The following is a 23,825-nucleotide window of genomic DNA, read 5'->3' as shown; positions in this document are numbered from 1 at the left end:
AGGCACACACCCACACACATCTCTACCACCATTTTCCCATTACCATTTCATTAGCTGTCCTCATCTGTCAGCACCTCAGGTCCCCGAGACTGCAATTCTACCTTCAGAGTGCCATGTCAGCACTCCTTCTCCTTGTCTCCGTTCCTATCCTCCACGAGCAGGAGCGCCCATGGCTTTAACTGGCAAAGCAGCCGGCCTTAACCTGACATGGATTAGATATCTCGCTGATAAAGCTTCTAGAATATTTCTGCTGCTCCACTGGACTTGAGCCCCTGCCTGGAGTTCACTGGGGGCCAGTAGGGAAGAGCTATTGAATTCCTTCCCCTGCGGCCTCAGCTCAGCTCAGCCAGCCAAGGCCGGGATAGCCACTCCTGGCGTCAAGTTTAAGGAGCGCATCCAGGCGACCTTGTGTCCACTACAAGAAAGTGCTGCGATCACCCTGCGTGAGACATCCCTGCGTACTTCTCATGCAGGCATGCTTAATGGTTACTGCTGCAGCCTTTTAATCACGGCCATTTGATACAGCTCAGCCAGGGTCTAAGGTCCGTTAGCTCACTGACATCTCATGTCAGCGTCTCTCCCAGGCCATTTAAATCAATTTTCCTAGCAAACCTATGGCATCGCAGAAATGCAAACAGATGATTGCTCTGGCCTTGCACTGATGCAGAGTCAGGCTGACCATCTGCTGCTCCCGGCTGCAGCGCAAAGGGAGCTCTTGGCTCTATTCACCCTGCACTTGCCCCACTTGTCCCAGGACTGCTTTACTTTCAGAGGGGGCTGCTGCTTCTTGGGGCAGAAGGGAAGCAAGGGGGTCCTTACTCCCTGAAAAGCATCAGCCGAAATAAAAGAGCTTCTCTGACCAAAGAGGAGTCACCAAGGCGGATGGAGGCAGCGGACGCACAGCCAGCCTTTAAGCAGGTCTGCAAATGAGTTTAAAAAAAACCCTCCAGAGACCTTTCAAAACACCATGGGCTCAGAGCACCTAGAGAATCAACCCAGTCGGAAGCTGGCTGACAGCAAACAAAGGCTAAAAATGAAGGGCACATCCAGGGCTTACTATGAATAAGTCCTACCAAATTTCTATTTAAACCAACAGCAATGACTTATAAACAACAGGCTGCATAAGAAATGGAGCTCTGGACTTGAGAAGGTAGCCAAGCACAGGACATCAATCCTGGACATTCAACCACCTGATCTTAGGTATTATATAGAGCAGCAGTCAAGGCAGAAGGTTTCAAATCAAACAGCCGATTTCCAAAAGGTGCCAAATCACAGGCTTCATGACAGAAGTTGATGTTTAGCTGAGATTGCAGGGTGATGCCCCCTCTATTAAAATACATCATACAGTCACATATGTTACACAGGACATAACGTCCTCTGAAGTTTCTGGTGCTGGCCACCATAAGAGAGAAGATGACAGACTTACAAAGTCTGTGTTTATATCAACACGCTGGTGGTAGGGCAACAGACCAGTCGAGCCAATGGTTTGTCAGATAATTTCCTGTAATGATCTGGTAAGTTACTCTCCAAATGGTGAAAGATTCATCTTAGAGTAAAGTCAATAGTGACACTACCAATCTTCGCTCCAGGACACCAATAATGCAATGCCTTCTTACTCAGTCCTCTCTTTCAAGGCCCAACCACACGGGGCCAAGGATAAAACATGCAACAGAGCTCTCCAGAATGGGTGACTACTTAAAATGACACATGCAGAAACCTCTTAGCAGAGAGATTCTTGTCCTTTTTTTTTTTTTTTTTTTTTTAATGTCTAGAACCTCAGTGCAGCTGAAAAATTATTTTCCGGTAGAGAAGTGGCAGAGCAGAAGCAAGCTGGGGATGAAAAGGGGAGAAAACCCTCCAGCCCAGAAGACAGACAATAAAAGTACGAGCTGCAAAGTCTTTTGGTATTGCAATGAGCAAGGACTAGAAAAAAGGGAAAACAAAGTACAACTGCATACAAACACACACAAATACATATACACACAGCAACGGCATTTCTGGACTCAATGTAAAAGGGCTTTCCCAGAGGAAGGCTCATTAGAAGTCCTCACCAGTCCAGTACCTTTCCCTCGATAAAAAAAAAAACAGGGCATGTTCTTTTGAAGGTTATTTTCTTTCATCCCTTCTCCACCCCCCGTTGCTCTCCTCTTCAGCATTTGTGGCTGGCCTGTTACCTCCGGCTGAGAGAGCAGGCTGCGAGCCAGGAGCCAGCTCCAGCACAGCTCCTGCCAGGACCCCGACCGGACCCTGGCAGCAACAGCTACTGCAGGAGTCCACTGGGCAGTGAGACCCTCCTCCTGCTCTGCATCCAGGTTCACCCTGCACCGGCCGATCACCACAAGGACATTGGGAGCCCTTGCCAGGCCTGGGAAAGGGCCTGGGAAATCAAGTCCAACCCAATTAGAGCTTGCGTCTGCTGCATGGCAACAGGGAGCGACGGTCCCGGGACAGCTTCCACGGGGGAGGCTGGAATAAAGCTTCCTGGAGCTTGGTAGGGACAGAGATTTCTGTCCAGGGAACAGAGAAAGGAAAAGGGTTGGGTGGTTTTTTTTTTTTTTTTTGGCGGTATTTGTTGGTCCCGTATAAGACATGTGGTGTCCCACCACAAGCTAAACTCTCTCTGACCCCCTGAATGAGAAATGAGCCGGGTTGGATGCTTAAAACAGTTATTGTTGAAAACTCTGTAAATACAGAGCTAGAGTGTCTTTGCCTGCTTGTCGGGCTGAATTTTCACACAGCCAAGCTTATCTTGGAGCCCTGTCTATTGTGCAAGACTCGCACAGCCTGCGGTGCCCAAAAGTACACATAGGTGTCATTGAGCCACATCCCAGCACTGAGCATCAGCAGGAGGGTTGAAGGTGGATTTACCAGGCAGGTGACAGGGTCTACAAAGTCTTTTCCATCCCATCTCCCCAGTTAGCCTTGCCAGGAGTTGTGCCTTGACACAGTCACTTGCGCTGTGAGAGCCGGTGCAGCCATCTCCCCGCTCTGGATGGCCGCGTCCAGATCGGGCCACCCCTGGGCACCAGAGGCCATCCAGGCCAACCACTGACATAATGCTTCATCCTCACAAGAGCTCACCACTTAAAGTCTCAGTACCAGCCCAGAGAAGGCATCCTTCATTTATACCACAGCAACACTAGCAAGACTCAGCTAGACTGGAGATCTTGAACGAGGGTCTGCAAACACACTTGGGAACTAATCCTTCCTTCCCTGCTTGTCCTTTCCTGCCTTGTCTGCACTAGAGCAGAATGGGTGGGCAAAGCTCCTACTTCAAACTGATCCTGTCTTGCACATATTTTATTTCTGTTTTGAATGACGGAGCAAGGCAAAAAGCAACAAGGAGCAAGGACAACAGAGGATGACAAGCCCTGCCCCCAGAACGCTTATAAACCTAGGAGACAAGATGTAACATGAGGAGGAAACAGGCTAGAGGCAGGAGGGGATACCATAAAAATAGGGTGGTTTAGAACATCTTTGCTGTGGGCATAAATCACCACTGATCTCTTCACAGATCTCAAAAATACAGAATAATTCCTTCCCTAATGCAATTGAACCAAACCCATCTCCCCCAGCTTGTATTGCAGCAGCACAGCCTCCCCCAAGCAAAACTCAGTCCTGGATTAAATAAGGGCAAAGAAGGGTGCTTGATTCCTGGGGAACAAATCGGGGTGGCAGCAAAGGGACTTGATCATATCTGACCAGAGAGCTCAGTGGCAGGGTGAGGAACATCAGGACTTCCAGCATGTTGATCCAAAGCCCCTTCCTCTCCTCCTGAGAGGTGACCTGGGACTGCCCATGGGGAACGCAAGTTGCTCAGGGCCTGGTGCAACCCAGTGAGGATGGTGAAAGCCTCCTTGCACCAACAAGACTGAAATAAATCAAACTCTCCGCTAAAGTGCCCCCATCATTCGTCCCCTCCTACCCCACTTCCTCAGGTCTCCTTTCCTGATGTTTATCCCACCTTCCCAGCTCCGCTCACAAGTCTGTGACGGCAAAGAAGAGATTTTTTCAAGAAGGGAAAGAGGGGGAGGGTTGGGGGAAGAGGCATCTTATTTCAAATAAACAAACAAAATTTATAGCCGGACACATCTCTAAACCCTCAGTCCAGGCCGGCAAACTGCAGCTGCGATGTAATAAGCACATAAATAAAGTTTACAGCTAAACCGGCCTGACCCAGTATTGCCCTGCGGTACAGAAGCAGTGTCTTGTCATTAGTATGCAGCACACATTGCCGTAATGTCTGCTCATTTGTTCTCAGCCCACTCAGCTCTATAAATCTCACAAAAGGGCAAGGCAGGGCTGCGGGGGAGAGCGGGGGGAGCGCAGGGCCGGCAGGACTAGGGGGATGGGGCCTGGGATCCCCTACTGTACCGCTTCCAGCCGGACGAGCTCTCTGCACCAAGGACTGAGGGCAAGAGGGGCTTTACGTGAAGTCATTCTTTCCATCCTTCCAAGCAGAGACGGACAACAGAGCCCGTTTGAGGAACGAGAACGGCAGCCGAGAAGGACACGCATTTGCCTTCTGAAGCAAAGGAAAGCACGAAACACCGATATTTCTACAACAGCAGCGGTCCAAGCACTGCTAGCGTGCTAGGTGCTGTATGCAGCAAGCCGGAGGAGCTGCAGGAGACGGACACCAGTGGCATAAGGCTGCAGTAACATTTCCCATTTTGGCCTGTGCATTGCTCTGAACAATCCCCCTCTTACAGACCATCCCTCCTTGCAGTCCGTATCCAGCGTGCCAATGTCCCACCCAGCAGAAGGTGCTCCATCCCCTCTCCTGCTGCCACACTGCCCCAAACACCCCTCACAACCCTCTCCTTAATTGCACCTTTTGACTAGGTCTGCCAACATGCAGCCCAAACCTTGGGTAAACACAGGGGAATGACACGAGTGACAAGACGACGGTAGAGTTACGAAGAACGTCTGCCTTTCCTATAAGCATCCGGACCAACTGCATCTCAGTTTTCTACAGCACTCCAATGCAAACACAGTTGTGGTCTCACTCCTCCGCTGCAGCCTCTTGTTTCCAGGACAGGTTGCAGGGAGATGAGAACAAGCCCTCTGATTTACTATCCTGCATAATCCTGCAAGAAAGTAGCTTCAGTGCTTTGCACAGAACAAGCGTGTTTTCTGCACGGGGGAAATATTACCAGTCTTTCCCTGTCAACAATCTTGTTGGGATCTCCTCCACACATCTGAAGAAAGCAGAATGTTGATTTATTGCCTGACACACAAAGGGAAAGAGGAACGAGGCAAAGCAGCCACGCAGCAGATCAAACATCTGGGGAGCAGAAAAAAGTGACCTCGGGTAGAACATGCCAAGGGGAAAAGAGTCGTCCTCAGGGGAATCTGATGGCCTAAGTCAAGCAGGTAACGACTCTCTCCTCCGCCCTGTTGCATTATTTTGCCAGCTCAAGCAGCTGATCAAGTGGGAAGTATTGCCACAACTGCCCCACAACAGCAGACGGGGCACCAGGGAGGAGAGCCCTGCTCTTGCTCAGCTCACATCAGTCGGGCTTCCAGGCCTGCTCTCCAAAGGGGAAATGGGAGAATCTGAACGGCCTGAGAGCATCAGTCCTTCCTGCACTGCAGACCTAGGAGACCTCTCACTGACTCCCAGGAGAGGCCATGCTGCCAAGGCTTTGCCTTCTCTCCCGCTAACAAGCAGGAAATGAAGGTGTGGGATCCACCCTCCACATGGGAATGATCCACCACAGAACTAATCGAAAAACACTCCCCAAACTGAAAACCAATTATCTACTTAAAAGAAAGCAAAGGAACTTCCCACCTGGCACTTCAGCCCAGGCTTGGCATCGGGCAAGCTCAGCCTGGCATTGTGTAATAGAAAAGCAGCTTAAGAGAGACACTAGAGCAGAGGCTGGGCTGGCTCAAACTTTGGCCTGTCCCACCCCCTATCACCGCATCTCCTTGCCAGATCTGTGCAATCAGGAGATTACTTCATAGACAAGCAGACTTCCTGGTCAGAAAGGTGAGGCTTGCATCAGCTGAAACGCACTGTTAGCAAAAGTAACTCCAATGGAGTTAGCAAACTCCGTTCTCTCCTGGGATGGAAGCAGACTCAAAACACAGACACCCACATTTGGACCGCTGCTGAAAGCCCAGCAGTCTCACCTCAGTCCACTCCCACTGTTATCACATTGAATCGATGCGTTATTTACGCACCTAGTTTCTGATTCTAAATTCAGTGTCTGCTCATTTCCAGAGCCTCCCAGTGCCAAATGTCATCTGTGAACTAAAGCCGCTCTTAAGTAAGATGGACAGGCCTCCAGAGATTACTGCATCGCCAGCAAATGCTTAGCATAGCAGCCTGCTATTTATTCAAACACAACACGTCAAAGTGTCACTTGCTGTCCGGTAAAGACATGTTTCAGAGACTTGGTTCCTTCCATGCCCCAAACAGCTGGAACGAGAGCGCCTGCTCTCTGCCACCCTCAGAAGGGAGATGCGCCGTCGCTCGCCAGCGCGGCACGTGGTACCAGCCGAGGCGCCTGGAAGCCGCCCAGCAAGGGGAAAGGCTGGCTTTCAAAGAGCCCCTTTGCTCCAGAAGTGAAAACAAGACTGGAAAACAGAACCAGAGTCTACAGGAGGACAAGTTTTGAATTCGGCCCGTGCACTTTGTCTCGTTGCACGCTTTCCCCCCGGCAGGCCCTGCTCAGAAAGCCACGGGCGTTGCAAGGAACCACAGGGGAAGACGCGCCAGGCTGCAGCTCTCCCTCCAGCCATCGGTGCTCAGCCTCCACCAAAACACCCATCCACAGCATATTCCTAAACCTTTTCCTTAGTGCTCAGGCTCTTATTCCCCTTGGAAGTCTCCAAAGATGTCAGGCTACTCCACGAGATGTCATATTTTCTGTCCAGTTTTTGTCAGGTTTGAGCAAACTCACATGACTTATTGCAGGTAGGGGAAAGCATAAAACCAAACACACATTCCCTAGTACCTTTCTGCATGTGGACAACTAGAAAACCTGAACTTTAGAAGTCAAAACATTCCTAATATGCACAGAAGTCCTAAAGCTACGTACTTTGGGGATTCTAAATACCAAATTTTCATTACTGTTTAAATAATGAACTTTGCAGACACACTAAGTCCACGCTTCTTGGAATGCTTTCGACAAGCTTCTGTGCTTACACGCGGTGTGGCGTTTCAGCAGCGCACGGCTGCCTCAGCTCCCTAGCAGCCTCCAAAATAAGGAGGAAATAAGACATGTCCTGGAATAGGAGATTTAAGGGCAGACACTAAAATTAAGAGCAAGGTTTGAACTGAAATTCACAGCAATAGATGATTTGCAAATTTAAGCCAAAGTAATCATGTTAACTGGCTACATTGCATGCACAGAGAGCCTTTAGGTTTCCTTTTCAAGAACCTGAATCAGCAAATCCTATCAATTCCCACAGCCTTCACTGCAGGTTAGCAATGAAGAGCTTGAATTCAGCAAAGCATTTGCACTGCTGTTTCAGATCAGGGTGGAGAAGTGAAGCCTGGCAACTTTTCTGATGTCACCCGTGATCAGGAGATGTGAGGATGTTCCACAGATGCACAAAAAATCGTGATGAAACTATTAGGTATTTTGCGTCTCATTACACTGGAGTCCTTCACTTTGTAACCTTGCAACCCATTGATGTTAAACACATTTTTGTATACAAGCATGAGCAGGTTTAAACACGGCAAGATCCATTAACTCTCCACTGGTGGCCAGGCAGGTGACCTCTCTTACCTTAGGTGGGAAACCAGTGCATCCGGCCTCTGATGCATCTCTCAGATATGCCAACTTGTTAGGTGATAATTGACACGCAATAAATCTGGTTTTTAACTCAGTTAATTACCACCGTTGCATTCGTGAGTAATACGATAGCATTTAAGGTGTGGCAGATTTTCCATTACAGAGTCCCTAGCTGCATGAATTCCCTGAGAAATGTTTTCTCCTGGATGCAATTTTGACAAGAGAAAGCCACCCTCTAGCCTAAGTTTTCAATCCCCAAGCCAGCCCTCCGAACTGTCTGCATCCTCCTGCAGGGGGATGCTTCGGCAGAACACCCCGAGGTACCTCGACCTAGGCTAATTTCATACCTCTACAAGCCTTATTTTTCCATAATATTATGGTAGCCAGGGCACCTTAGTTGCACCAACATCAATGGCAATATGGGACAGATTGAAGGGTACTGCGCCTAAGTAGATAAGAAAGTAATAAAGCAACCTAGCCAAAGACCTAAGAAAAACGAAGTTTGAGGGACTGCACAGTCAGGTTCCCAGCTGGAAAACTGTTCTTAAAGCACGGTTCACTTCAGTGAAGAAGCAAAGCAGAGTTTTGCTAAAGGAAAAAATATCCTAGCAGAAGGAAAATCTCCAGGAAGAAGGACAAAGCAGCTTATGAGAACACCTCTCTCATGCAACAGCAAACTCAAAACATAACATCTGTAATCCAGACCTCATACAGTTCAAACAATATGTTGCATTTTCAACAGAGCAGAACCCACTGAAATAAACCCATTTCTCATCTGAAAATGCTGCTTTTCTGAAATACCCTTTTGCAGAAGCAGATATTTTCAGTGCAACCTGCATCAAGGCTGAGTACAGAGAAGGGTTTGGTTTTTTTTTTTTTGGCAATAATAAGCTAGAGAAAAAACATGCAAACAAAAAAACTCCCCAAAACATACCCCCCACAAAATCCTTGGGGCAGCAGTAGTCAGTTAAGATATGAGAGAACAACTCTCGGGATTTCAAACAGGGTCGCCCCCGTCCTTATCTGCCTTTGACCTTCTGGTGGAAGGGAAAGATTTTTTTGACACACTCACTCCACAAGCCACAGCAGGTAAGATCAGTGGTCAGAGCCCTCATTCCGGACCTGGAGCCCCAGGCTCATCTCCCTGATCCAACCCCAGGTCAATGCGAAGCGAGCCACCAGCAGACCAGCTCTGGCCACTTTTTGTCTTATTGGAGAGCTCAGCTCCGGACTCCTGGTCTGGGCCAGGCAGGGTCACAGCAGAGCTTTGAACTTGTCTTATATCCCAGAGGAGCCCTGGATGCTCGGCCACTCCAGGGCCTGCCAATATAGGCAAACCACGTAAAAAGCCTGATCTGACATGGAAACATTTGGGAATTGTTGGGACCTTCACAGGTGGGAACACAAGGTAGTCAGGAGATTTTTGTAGAGTTGTAGCATTTTACCCGTCGTCACATCTGAACCTTCCACCTCCAGGATAACGCAGTGCAGCTATTGCCATGTGCACACTCAGTTAGCTGCCTGAAATTGTAGCTACATTCTCCTACAAAGGCAGGCTCAGATCAGGGCTAACTTCACTTTTGCCCACTGCATTACTATCAGTGCCAAGCCTCATAGCTCCCTCTTCCCTCCCCGCTTCCAAGCTGACAGGTTTCTGTCAGAAAGAGAAAGAAGATGGAGAAAAAAAATCCCTGCAGATTCTCATCTTCCTTCCCTAGCCTCCTCGAGTCATTGTTTTGCAGTACAAGTATTTCAGCTCTCTCTGTACCAGGGAACAGGATTAGACAGGTCACTGCGGAATCAGATTACAGACTTTTACCTTTTTAACTTTTCTTCTCAGCACGTAGGCTCGAGAACTGACACCCAGCGAGGGAGCAGGGAAGGGACAGGCATGGGTGGAGGTGGCAGCAGAACATCAGTGATTCAGAGAGATTTGCCAAATCATTGGAAGTTCTCACGATTCCAGGACCTAAAACAAAGAATGAGACGGGCTAAAATTAGAGGGTGCAGAAGTTAAGAATTTTACCCAACCCATGCAGGTGTCAAAGGGTGTAAAAATATCAAAAAGTGTCCTCCTAATATTTAACCGGAGTGATCCTGAAATATACATTTGCTTTATTTCCCTTGTGGTTCAGAGCTGCACTGTGCCTCCCAGCTGCCTGGCTATTCGCAGGCTTGCTAGGTGCCTGCAGCCTGCACAGCTTCGGGAATTTCCCACCGGGTATCCTTGGTACCCCACAGCGCACAGCCAATTCAACAGGACCTAGAGTCCTGGAATTTAGGAAGGACCAGGATCTTATAGCGGACCAATACGGCCATGAACTTCAAATCAGCAGATGAGTCCTGTGGTTTCAGTGACATTAATTTGCTTTTAATGTGGGGCTTCCTGAGCCAGGGAGCACGTCTGCCCTGTCCTCTGAGCTGCACAGAGGCAGACCTGCATGCTGCGACTGCACGGAGCCCAACACTGTGGTCTGAGCAACACAGACAGACAGTCCTAGGCTTGATTAACGAGAGACAGAGGAGAGGCGAAGAGCCCATCCAAACAATAATCATTCTAGTAAAAGCCCATGTCTAACTTGTCACGTCTGTTTCGACCTTAGAGCTATTAATGCTCATTACGATCTTTTCCGATAGCTGAAGATGGCTCACATTCACTTTCTCTATTTGCAAACTGAAAACAATGCTGCTTGTCCCCACACCTCCCGCACAGGAGCATCAGACAAATTAGCTTATATATGCTTGAAGTGCCGTAAGTATCATTATTCAAATCACCTATTTAACCTGAACCTTTTCACTTTAGTTAGCACTACTCCTGCTACATATTCATTATTAGTATGAGCAGTATTTGGCTTTGAGTGTAAAGCAGCATCTTTTTCCCCTCATGAGATACAGACTTTATTACAGGTGTATATTACAGACGTACGGAGTTTATGATTATAATTAGACTCAAAATGCAAGGAACATTAAGAGGTGAAATGACTTGCCCAAATTTATACGGGGCAGCCATGGCAGGGAACAACACAAACTCATTTTCCCAAGTAGTAGACCTGTGCCCTAACCAATGAACCATTCTTCCTCTGTTAATCCCTCAAATGATGGTAGGGGGATGGAAATCAATTAATTAGCAAATAAATTATCTAGCTTTTTCTTGTTCACCAATTACCTACAAATATTTTAACTATTGCTAAGTCATAGGAACATATTTGGGCTCCCAAGGTGCTAAAAGGGCAACTTTCTGGCGTATCACTGGACTAGTCCTTGTGTACTACTTGAAGTCATCGCCACTATCAGAAGTAGGACATGTGGGTCATTAGTGGGGCCTAAAAGGCAATTCTCATCTCATCCTACACCTGTACCAGGGCATGTGTAGCACTGTTTGCTGATGTGCTCTCACAGAAGTGCTGTCAGTGGAGGACACCATGAAGTCTCCAGCTGCTTGTGGACTCAAAGGCAGAAAAGGCAGGGTATGAAACACTAATGGTTGTGAAATGGCCAAGGCTTATTAGTTTGAGACAAAAGGGCAGTTTGGGTTTTAGAGAAAAACCACGAGCTACCTCTAGCAAACACTAAGAAGCCAAGATAAAGAATTAAATAATCTCATTTCTCCACAGTAGGGTGTTGCTCATGAACAACATGACGGCATTCAGGGCGTGCCTCTTGTCCATTTGCAGGGGTTACAGACTTGAGAGGAAACACTGCTGGCTCACAAACCCAAAGCTACAGAGAGCAAAATCAGGGCAATTTCTCTCAGATGACATCAAACTCTAATGTCAATTCGGGGTCTAATCGCCAGGAGCGCACTGGGTGATTTTGACTCGCAATTTCTGAATAAGACTCAGGCATATGGTTTAGGCTTTGAGTCATCTCCATTTGACCAACTCAACTAGTCTCTGCCAGTCAGAAGGATGATCAAGAAAAACTGATGAGCGACACACCAAAAACAGAAACACTATGCTCTTACCCCCTGTTGAGGGAACCATGAGCTGAAAACCAGTTATTTAATGGCATTCTTAAGGTATGTACAATATACATATGTTAAGTTTGTGATGGTATCTTTACACTCCAACAGTAGAAGGCTTTAGTCTTCATTTCTGGAGCTACGGAAGGATTTCAGTGTCATGTGGTTAGTTTATGAGTCCTTTTCCAGCCCCCACAATTTCACAGCAGGCTTCCTCCTTCCCCGTGCCTCCAACAGACACCCATAAGATAGAAATGAGAGAAAACAATAGTTTCAACCAAAGACCAGAGCAGGAAAATTTTTGTTGTTCCACGTGAGCCTCCAAAACGGAACAAGCTCGAGCAAACCGACCGGAGCCGTTTGCGTTGGCCTCAAGGAAGCGGCTCACCCTTGCTGAAAGCTCGGCCGCCAGGGACGCCCCAGCCCCACACGTGCCCCAAGTCAGAGCCCAGCATCGCTGCCTGCACCCAAGACTCTGCGCGGCACGAGCAGTGATTTAGATGTTTTGGCATATCCTGAAACGGCCCAGAATATCTTTGTTAATAAAGTTTGAGATAAAGACTAACGCAATCCTTTTCACAGGCTTATGCTAGGTAATTACAAGCCTATCACTTTCAAGTTAATTACACACAGCTAAAGACATTATTACATGTAGATGGAAAAAAACATCGTATTTGAAACAAGTTCTTTCTGCCCTTAGCAGGTTGATAGCTAAATATTTCCAAAGCAGAGGAAAGGTGGGAATTCTCCATTTAAACAGCAAGAGTAGTTGTGCAACACTTCTGGCTTTAGAAGAGGAAGCTAGGGAAATCAAGAACATCACACAAGCAAAGGACCTGCCTGAACCAGGAGACCTTTGAGGCTCCACTGTTTGCATTCACGCTATTGCTGGGACGTGACAGACAGGCAGAGCTTTGGGAAGCCAGCTCTCAAGCTGCCCGCAGAGACGAGCCAAGAGCTCATGGAAATCCTCTGCCCACTGGTCTGCCAGCCCCAGGGAGCAGAGCTGTTTCAGCTCAGAGCATCATTTTCTCCAGAGCTTCACAAATTAGTAACTAGGACATCCCAAATGGTCACCTGAAGGCAGTCAAGCCAAATTGATTTTCTCTTAATGGAAACAGGGAAGAAATATATATATGCACAAGGAGCTATCAAACAGTGACAACTCTTGGTCCCTACTAATCTTAGCTTGGTTTTCAACTGATACCCAAAGATAAAAGCCTTCATCACACAACTCGTGCAGGCAGCCCCTTCCTTTGCTGTTTTGGGAGAGGGGCAGGGGATTGGCACATCCTGCGCCCATGCAAATTTCTGGGGAGAGAAAGTTTCCAAACAAGATGCTTAGTATGTGCAACCCAGGAAGCCCACACAAAGACAGGAGAAAGGTATTTTTCCGCCTCCAGTTGCTGCCCTATTTTAAGCAGAAAATTTTGGAAAAGAAAACGCAAGAAGCAGAAGAATCTCTGTCAAGCTGCAATGATTAATAAATGCCAAACAGATGCACACCACTCTCCGCAGGATGATGTATGCGACAGGCCAGGGCAAACCTCAGTGAATGCATTTCCGAGCGCACTGCCGGAGGGCTAGAACAGGTAGCAACAGAGAGAGAGGGGAAAAAAATCACAATTATAAAAAGAAACTGTCGGAGAAAACACTGAAAACAAGCAGGCAAGAAAAGTGACAGCAGAGTTAAACAATGGAGGTGGTGAAAGTAGCTGGAGACAAACAGATGCTGTCAGTAGGTTGTAAACGGCTGGGTACCATAATGAGCTTTGTTCCTCGAGAACAGATCGCAGCCTCAGTTAACGGTCTGTCGTGCGACTCAGTGCAGTCCTGCTGAGTACACTGGGGACAATTTGGCCCCTAGATATACCACCAGTCTTCCTGGGAGATGATTTATCACAGGTGCCATAGCCAGAAGGGCTCAGCTCAGCACTCGTCCAGCTCGAAGAACCCAAGCCAGGGAGCTCGCGCCGGGAATTCCCGCGCACAGAGCCGCAGCGCGCACTGGGGCGACTGCGGGTTGTTCACGCAGCTGCTCAGCTCTCGCTCCATCCCTTGGAGTGGTTAACATTTACCCTCCACAAACTGATCTGGTATTTAATTAGACTCCCAAGTTAAAACCACATACTTTCTTTTCTAGTTTGAAATTTGTAGATGTTCACTTCCAGCACTCAGTCTTGACATCTCTGTTTCTCGGAATAGGGAGTGTTCCCCTATCAACCCCGCTTCTTGGAAAGATGCATCAGCTCATCTCTTACCACTAGCCCCATTTGGGCATTGCTTCTATACTGCATCAGCACTTAAAATACTTGCTACCAATATTTCAGATATTTAGATTAGCAGTTAAGGTTCTGATACCTTTTAGCCAATTCATGACTTCATAAATCTCCAAACATGCAGCCAGGACATCACCGCGGAGGAGCGGCAATTCCCCCAGCTGCAATTCGCTGCCAGCCCCTGCTATAGAAAAGTCACCATTTTTCAACAATTCTTACTGAAAAGCAGACTTACTCCCTACATGAAGTCATAGGAAAACCCCAGCTTTCTGCCTCTGTAGGTTATCTGTGCCTAGATCTGGCCCTGGAGGATGACAGCCCTAGCCGGGGTCAGGCAGCACCACTCCATCACCGGCCCTGGAGCTGCTGTTACCTGCAGCCCCGAGAACTGACCCAGCAATGGCAAAGGCTTTCCCTCTTCCCCAGGGACCACCGCCTCGGCCAGACAGGGCCGGCACAGCGCCCGGCGTCCCAGCTGATCCGCTGGAGCATTTGCACAGCAGTTCAGGCACATTTTTGCTTTTGAATACCCCCACCTCTAACTGGGCTGGAGGAATGCAGTGCAGTCAGTCCTGTTTGCTCTTGAAAACGTCTGGCTTTGCTATCAAACACAGAACTGAAGCCATTTTCAAGACACTTGCTGACCCTCCACACCCATTTTGCAATATATGAGGCCAGTTATTATTTACCCAGCAATATATTAAATAAAGAGACCAAAAAATAAAAAGCTTTTAGGGCAAGCAGAACTCCTTATCATTTCCTTCAATCTAGGGTTGGGTTTTGGAGAGTCATTTGCCTACAGGTGACTGACAGCAGTGTTTTATGATGAAATACTGTTTGCAAAAACATCTTGCCTAAAAATGGTTCCACTAGAGCTAACACATTCCTTCAGCTCACCTGACATTGCCATCCACAAAATGTATTGCTCATGGACACAGATGAAAAAGCCCCAAAACACAGCATCGGTGGGGGAGGGGGGGAACTTGATTTAAGCAATAGCTTCCAACATTCTGCATCTTTGGAATGATGAACACCGAACACAGATTTTATTGCAGTCTGCCCTTAAGAATCAGGGAGGTCACCATGAATTATAGTGCACAAGGGACCACTGTTTGGTCCATACCCCTCCTCAGTGCCAAGCATCTTCGCATAATCAGCCCATCGCGCCTCCAGGTCCCCGGGGGCAGCGGGTGAGCTCTCTTCCACGCGCTGATTGCAGTGAGCAAATGCTTTGCATGAGACAAGAAGGAACACGTTGTTTCCTCTTTGCAACGTGTTAGCGCTCTGAAAAGCGTTTCTTTGGAGAGTGTCTTTATTCAACCCGCCCAAGACAACAATAATGCAAACCCAACGCACACAAGGATTTGCTCATTTCCAAAGTACAGAACTAATATTAACTGAGCATATTTCACACCCTGTTTTGGAAGGAGGGACGCACTATTCCCTTTGCGCACAAGGGGAAATTGAGATACAAAGAGATAAAGCGATTAGCCCAAGGCTTCCAAAGACCACCAGGAGCAAAGTAGGAACGAAAATCGGGAGTCTCTGCATTCCGGTGCTGGTATCTTCAGCTAGCACTGCTAAAGTGGAGCAAGGCATTATATTTTTAAGACTACAGAGGCTTGAGAATGTTATAAAACTTAGATTAGCTTCAGAAAGCAACACACAAGGATATCCTTGAAGTTAACGATCCCATCAGTCCACCAAGATTAAAGTTTCTTAAGGAGATTATTTGGGAATTCTCAAACAACAGTGGGTCATTAAAGCACCCTTTCCAACCTAACCAAAGTTGCCCATGAGCTCAGTCTTACCATGCCCAACATGTAAGTGGTTTGGCATAGTCCTCTGCTTTGCCCTTTAAAAGTCTTTCTGGATTTTCAGAAATTCCTTGCTGAAAATTAGCACAGGAATAAATGTAACCACTTCACCCCATTGTCTCAGCAAAGGATGTCAACTCTTTGGAGAAAGACAACTCTAAGTGCAGAGTCATCCCCCTTCAGTTACTGCTGGACCAGCTGTGCAGGGTAGGTACCTTGGTGCCCCTAGGAGCGATGGAGAGCGCTAGGAACCTACCTCCCTTCCCAAAACAAAAGTCCAAGGCCAGTAGGCTGAGCTGGCCTTAGACCTATCTCACTCTCCTCTTTGACCACAGAGGACACTGGGTAGCTCATTTCCAGACAGCTAAATTAGTTGCGATGAGTTTGAGCCCAGTTACGTTCAAGCAGCCTCATGCAGAAGGCTATATTAAACTCATACATGCAGTGAATCCAAGGACCACCCGTTCTCATTACAAAATACCTTGGGTAGTTTGCATTGACCAACCCAAATCCTGGCCTTGCATGCTAACATCAGCCCACCCTGCCAGGCCCTTCCTGCACCACGCAAGGGCAGACATAACCAAAAAAAAAAAAAAAAAAGGCCACACAAGGTAGAGATTTTCAAAAACATAAGGCAGAGAAGCTAATTAAACCGGCTCAGGTGTTCCCTGCACCTCAGGCTAATGTCAGGGAAAAAAAAAAAAAAAAAAAACAACATGCGCACACACAAAAAAGGCAATAGCCCATAATATGCACCGCAGTGCTGCTGGGAGGTTTTTACCTAAACGTTGCCAGGGTGATGTGTACATAAGTGTGTCCTTGCGCTGAACCGCAATCACCAGCTTGACAGAAAACACCCAGCCGGGATCCGCGGACAGGTAGCTGTCAGAGGTGCGCAGCAGGGCGTTTCGTGCCGGCTGCAACCCGAGAGCTGCCGCTCGCTGCAGGAGCCTCCCGAGCAACCACCGCGTTACGAGTCCTCCCCCTTCCCGGGGGGAAAGCTGGAAACATCACGGAGAGGAGCCCGGAGGGAAGCCAGGCTGACACCTGCGGGCTTTGCATAGACCCAAACCGACCCAAGTTCGGGAGCAGACCGGCTCCAGGGATTGCGCGAGAGCAGAGAAGGAATTTCAAAGTTTGGGGATTTAGGGATTTTTTTTTTTTTTTTTTTTAAAAGAGACCTTCTTAAAACACAATTCACATCATCAAACAACAAGCCCTTTTAGGAGGAGAGGGATCTCCCCAGGAGCTTCTCCCAGGCTTAACCAGCAAGAGACCTGTCCAATTCCCAGCAAGCAAGAGCTGGGATTGGGGCCCTCCGCCTGGGGAGCAGCTCACGGGGTGGGATTTCCCTGGGAAGGACAAGCACATACCGACTGCTATGAGAGCAACAGACCCTTTCATGCAAAAAGGGTGAATTTGGGGCAAAGCTTCAAAGAGAGCTGTGAGGACGCAGCTGAGTTTGATGCCCAAGTTAACGCCACTAATCCAGCCCGCGTGCTGTGCCTGGCTGAGCTCGCCCTGCGCAGCGGCCAGCCTGGAGCTGGCCACACCTCCACGACACGCAGAGTCTAAAGCAGCAGGCTTTGAAAGCCACCAAACCTGACCAAGACTAGTACCAGGCTGGGCAGAAAAAATCTCCTCAATACCTTCCTTGCAGAAAATGGCGCTTCTAGGATGCAGGTCGTGCAGCCCATTGCAAGAGTCCCGTGGTTAACCCTTCCCTCAAGGCTCTGCATCACCAGAGGAAAATCTGCAGAAAATCACCCAGGCTGCGGGAGAGCCTGCCACCCTGTTCCTGGTTTTGTATGCAAGTCCCAGCAGCTGTGAACACTTGGTCCTGCTGCTACTTTAGCACAACACAGGAAAAGTGCCACGGAGGACATGGAAGATAACACAAAGCAAGTCCTCTGCAGGCCTCGTTTTGGTCCCCTGTGCTGGTTCACTCTGTCCATCTCTACAGCCCAGATTTCAGTGAAGCTGACTTGCACTTTTGAATTTGAACAATTGCATTTGAACTCTTGCAGTTATTAGCTTCCCAGCAAGAAAGCAGAGAGACCCTCAAGGGATTCACGTTGCTTTGAGAAACTTAGAAAACCCTAGAAGACATTAACCAAATCCAGCCTGGCGAGTCTCCTCCCACTGGACCTAAGAGCTGGGTCCACACCACCCAGCCAGAGCAGATTCCTTTCAAAAAAATCATCTTTAACAACTTCTCCTCTGTTTCACGGGACAGACGCCTTGCAGAAACTGGGGACCCTACAAGGCTAAGCTCCTAACTCCAGGATTTTCTGAAGCAGTTTTGTTGAAACCGGCAATTTAATTAGCAAAAAATCTGAGGTGTAACTTAGGAAGAAACACTATTTCCAAGCTAATGAGAAAAATATTTTAATTACAGTATTTAACAAGTTATGACTATGCCAAAAAGCTCTCTTAGGGAGGCTGGGCATATTTTCCCTGAGCTTCAAGCAAGAGAGAGCAGAAGAGAGAAGGGCAGAACAGCAGAAAGGGAGAAGAGCAGCAAGAAAAGATTGTTGTAAAAGCAACAACAAGCTTTTCAAGCCCATGGTCAGTCATCAGTGCGGTAAAATGAAGACAGAGCAGGTAACAACCTTTCAGCGGCTCTCTGCCAGTACCAGCTAAGGAATACAAATCCCTCGACCCTGAGAATTCACAGCGTAAGGAATCCGGGATAAACGCCCCGAGCAGAGCCCGCCCCGGGACGCCTCTGCGTGCGGCCGCTCTCTGCGGTTCCACAGCTTCATTTTCCATCAGGTCCCTCCAGAGGTGCCACTTCCAACAGGTGACAAAATAACGCCCCAAACTTTGTGCCAGCTGCACTCAGGCAGACTCCGTCCTGCCCTGCAGGAGCCAGGAGGCAGCAAGCAGGGCACGTGGGTGCCATCTCAAGCGCCCAACAGGAGGCAAAAACCACGGGGTGGGAAGCTTTTCCCTGATGGCAGCTGATGGGGGGATATTTGTTTTTTCTGCACGGCTCAACAGAAATACAAATTTCCTCAAAGCTGCAGACAGCAGTAAGTGGTATTTGCTGTTGAGTCCTGTTTCTTTCCTGGTGAAGTCCCTCTAAAGTAGCCAGGTGTCTCAGCTTTTGGAAACAGTTTGGACTTGCTCAGTGACCATAAATCCCACCGCCACTTGGCAACGCCGTACAAACCACTTCAGGTTTAGGTATATGGCTTCATATGCAAAACTGCCCTATCTGGCAAGTGATTCATTGACCCAACACAATCGTATTGGGGTTTTTTTTTTTTGTTTTTTTTGCTTTGCCACTTTTACATGGCTACAAGAATGGACCAGCAGCAGAGATTCCCTGACAAACAAATCATCACATCTATTGGGATTTAAGGTTTCAGCTACTCTTTAAGTAATGAAAAGGTTAAATAATTGGAGGAAAAAAAAAGGAGGACTCAAATAAAACCAGTCACTGTTTACTTCCCTCTGTTGGTTTTTAGATGATATCAAGCTCCTAACCAGGAACTCAAACAGCAGGGACTCACTTTGATAAAACATATCCTTCCTCCCTATTGCAGGCATTTGGGGTGCTAGCTTGTGGTCCCCAGACCCTCACTCAGCATTTCCCCAAAATAAGAGACTGAGATTTTGCAGGCATGCAGACACCAGACACCCCTTTGGATTGGCAGATTCTGGGACCAGTCAATAGACTTGGAAAACTTGGCCTTTGGCTCTCACTCGCTGAGCTAAGCCAACTCCTTTACCTCCTCATGAACCAGAAACATCAGCGTTTGAATAAAACACAAGCTGGGGTCAGCACGAGGGAGGAGACCGACGCAGGACTGCCTCCACAGGGCTGGGCATCCTCTAATTTTCACTATGTTTGATCGGAAGAGCTTCAGAAAACGTGGAGTAACCTTTTCAGCAAATAACATATTCACTCAGCCCTTACTTTATGGCAAAGACCTAGTGACAGCCAATAAAAGTCCCACCGGCACTTCTTTACAGGAAGCAATACCGTGATTTCTGCTAGGCATCCGCTGCCTGGGGAAATAACAACAGTGAGCAAAGCTAGGAAACAGAGTACTGCGGGTCACGTCGGTCCAACACGGCACGTTCATCTATTAAGTACGGCCGGCTGCAAGCCAGTGTTCATGCAAGCCTCCTCGAAGATCTGAACCCGTGACCTCCCAAACAGGAGACCCACCTTGAACAATTTGCCACACCGCAACCTGTCGAGATGATTAATACCGTCAAAACGCAGGGTTAGCATTGGCTGCACGCTAAGCCACCTGTGTCACCTGTCAGTCCTCAAGAAGACACTGTTAACCACAGTTTCAAATTTCCTGAAACTGGAGATAATTGTTGGTTTTGGCCGGGCTCTGAAACGTGCCCAGCGCGCCTGGCTCAAACGCTCCTTGGGAATGTGTGATTTAAAAGGAGACAAAAAGCTTCGACTCCAGCAAAACTCTAGGCTAGAAGGAGACTTCAATTTACTTCAACAAGTTGCATTATTGCTTTTTAATATTCTTCCTTTCCCTCTTGCTCCGAATGCCTACTTCCACTAGACCAAAGCAGTAGTTGAGAACTGGGAGCTGTGATACAAGGCAAAGCCTCTTTTTTATCTTGTATTTACCAGTGACCATGGCCTTGTTTCGCAGGCTGGGCAGGGATGATTCACTGGAAAGCTGGACCCGTGCAGCCCCCAGCTGGGCCCGGGTGAAATGAATGTGGCATTTCTCAGAAGAAAACAGGTCACCCCTTTGCATTGCACATAACGTCTGCCCTGGTTTCCCCGCGAGACGCTGTCCCCTCTCACCCCTCCGTGCATCCCTTCTCCAGCTCCCACCCAGATTGCCAGCAGACCCCGCTGCAGTTAGCCAAAGCGGTGACTCCGCGCCTTCCTCTTTTTACTGCTGGCCAAACGTTCCCAGCCTGGGAGACGCTCCTTCCTTCTGTGTGTGCCACATCCAAAAAAAATATTTAGATTGCACTTTCCCAGGACAGGTTGCACATATCCCAGCGAGGTCTGCTGCATGCCTCTGCCCCCTGGCGCTTTGGGGAGGAGAGGTGCTTCCTACCCCGCCTGGCTGGGCCCTTTGCTGGTCCAGCCCCGGGAAGGTGGCACAGGGACCCCCAGCAGCTGCCCCGGAGCAGGGCCTGGCTCCTAGACACCCTTCAGAGCTGCACTCAAAAGGCCTGGAGCGCGAAGGAGTTAAAGCAGCCTCATTGCTGAGGGATTTCTCCATAATCTGTACACATGTCATGGGGATCAGGACTGTGGGTGGTAGTGCTAGTCTGTGGCAGTTGTTCAGGCCCATGGCCCAGCACCTGACTCGCTCAGAAAGCCCTCTTATCCAAGCAGTTTTCAAATTTAATTAAGAGGGACCTATCACAGGCTTAACTCCACTGCTGCGCCAGCCTGAAAGCTCTTTCAGGAGTTTTGCACAAAGGCAGGAGAGCACGGTGTCATATCAGATGGATCGCCTTGCCGGCACGGGGAGCCTAAGAAGGTTTGCACCGTTTCACCCAAACCTCAAAGCAATAGCTTAGAGGGGAAAGAAAAAAAAAAAAAAAAGAGAGAGTGAAGGTGATGCTGAGCAAGGGGTCAGATTCTTTTCTGCAGAGGTAATAGTGGAACCACAAGGAAATGCAAGTTAATAAGAAACGGACTCTGTTAGTTAAAGTTTGCTAGTGCGAGAGTGCGGAGTATCGGCTGCGCCTCGTGATGCAGCCACGGCTCCTGCTGAAGAGCAGAGCCCGCTGTATGAGCTACCCGACGGAAGCGCTCCGGAAAAGCGCAGGACAAAGCTGCTGGTGAGCCCTGGAGAGCTACGTCCACCCGCTCCACAGGGCAGAGAGGTTGAGCAGGGTATGGGAGCAAACGTGGCTCTTTTCTGATGAGACAGTTGCTGGCTATTACAGTTTAAATGCATCAGCCTTCAAAGGCTGTAGAAGGCTCACGAAAACACAGCCCCACTAGGAAGTTCTGATGGTCTCCCCGTTCTCCCAGGTGTGATTTCAGCAACTGATGGGGGCAGGCTCATGCAGAGCTGCCAGGCTCGCTAGGAAGGCGGGCAGCGGATTACACTGCCTCCCTGTGCCCCAAATCATGCCAGTACTTCCACAAAACCCACCGCAGTTAACTTAGTGGAGAATTTTTACTACCTTCAAAACCTCAGATATTGCGTTCACCCCTCATCCTCCAGAGAGTGTTCATCTCAGGTGCCACTTGGGGAGAAAGACGAAGAGGCAATGACAGGGCGTGTCAACAGGCACAAATTTTAATTTCTCTTTAGGGCAATTTCTGGCCTCGGAAAGGGTTAGCTCTGTTTGAGGCAGGAATCATTGAGTTGATAGCGTACCGATGGGAAAACAGAGCGCAGGTCCAGGAGGAAGGGTTCCCAACTCTAACACAAACAGGCTGAGAGAATTGGTTCTCAAAATTAGCCCAGGGTGGAAATCAGCACCCCACTTGGCAGTCACCCCTTGGCTTGCAGCGCTTTCCCACGCCGCAGGCTCGCGGCCACTGCACGACACTGCCCTGGTGTGTCCTGCCGCCAAGCCCTCTCCGGCCCGCTCAGCTCAGCCCGCTTTCCCTCTCCCGTCACTGCAGAGGAATCAGCTTTGTGATCACCAAGGGCCTTGATCTTGCTCTTAAATGACTTCAGTGGAAGTTATGTCATTAGCTGCTAATACAATTACTAGGATGACAGTAGCTATATGCCCTGACTTGAAGTTTGGAGTCTTGATTTGATGCTGGGATTGAAGAGTGGAGGGGGTGTTTTTCTTTTCTTCCATTTTTGGCTACTGGGCAAACTCACTAAGAGCAGGAAATTAGGAAGAGAAACAGTCTCAATGTCAATACTGTGCTGAGTCTATTTACCAAGGGCTATTTGCACTAGATAATCACTCAGAAGTGTCTCACCTCCTGAGCTTTTCAAGAGCCAAATGATGTCATGGAAGTGGCATCCAGAGCAGGAGCCAATATGAACCAACATAACCTGAACCCAACAGGAAATCACTCAGGAGCACCTACAGAAACATCAAATAAGCCTTCATTTTTCCCCAGTGCTGCCCATTGCCAGCAAGCACGCTGGAGACGCATGTCCCCTTGCCTGCTCCAAACGCAGCAACAGCCTAAGAAGAAACAGCAGGTTCAAGTGGCACGGCCACATTGCCCCAATTAGGTCTCGAGCTCACAAACACAACTGCAGGCAGTTTAACTTTACAAGTTTGATATTTCGCCTTTGTGGGAGACCACTCAACCTGACTACAGTCACTCTCAAACAGCAAGTTTGCAAACTGGGTCCCCTAAATAATGATTCCAGACTGGCTCTATCTCCCCTTAATGTCTTTTAAGATTACAGTTTTAAACTTAGACCTTTGAGGCATGGACCAACACAACCCCCGCATACAATACCACAAAACTGAGGGGTTTTAGAAAGCTTTAGGTGCAAGTCCAAGCACAATCTTCTCCAGCAGCAAGAGGAACTTCGCTGCCCAAGGCACTTGGCCACAAGCAGAGCCGAGACACAACTGCTACGAGTGCTCGGGCCGAGCAACCGAGGCACCACGACATGGCCACACGCACAAGTGGGCAGCGGGACGCGCGACAGCCTTTGAGCCAGGTGGTGGGCAAGTCACCAGTTCGGTAGCTTCTGCCCTTCGGCCACCTCCAAAACAGGTCTAAGCCATGGCATTGCACCCAGGGTCACGTGCTACCCAACTCGATTAGCATCTGCACCGCTCCCATGGCCATGGAAGCAAAAAAAACACGTTCCTCGTTGCTGGGAGCAACGGAGGCGGTGAGCCGAAGGTGCAGGAGCGCAGAGGGGCGCACGGGGCTGCTGGACTGGCTTCCGCCGCCGTCGGTCTCACACCCACGCGGGCTGCTCCGGCAGCACTTCCTCCTCCTGCCGTGCAGCTCTGCATTCCTGCACCCCAGGAGCCGCCACGACGCGGCCCAGCCGCACGCAGCCTCTGGCACCGTGGTCTCAGCAACAAACCCTGCTCGTGCTACAAAATTTGTTAATCGAGGCAAGCT

General features: G+C 48.7%; 1 long non-coding RNA gene across 7 annotated transcripts in view; it reads right to left on the bottom strand.

Moving 5' to 3' along the window:
• Positions 1-23,825, bottom strand: part of LOC104146788 (uncharacterized) — a 225,244-nt gene that overhangs the window by 107,427 nt on the left and 93,992 nt on the right. For all 7 annotated transcript variants that reach the window (XR_011135527.1, XR_011135525.1, XR_011135528.1 and 4 more), the window contains exon 3: positions 9,568-9,717. This is a non-coding gene — a long non-coding RNA (uncharacterized lncRNA). The remainder of the gene's footprint in view (positions 1-9,567; positions 9,718-23,825) is intronic.

Source organism: Struthio camelus, chromosome 19 (assembly GCF_040807025.1).
Source record: "Struthio camelus isolate bStrCam1 chromosome 19, bStrCam1.hap1, whole genome shotgun sequence".
Taxonomy (NCBI): Eukaryota; Metazoa; Chordata; class Aves; order Struthioniformes; family Struthionidae; genus Struthio; species Struthio camelus.
Note: the sequence above shows the minus strand (reverse complement) of the source record. Positions and strands in the feature narration are given on the sequence as shown.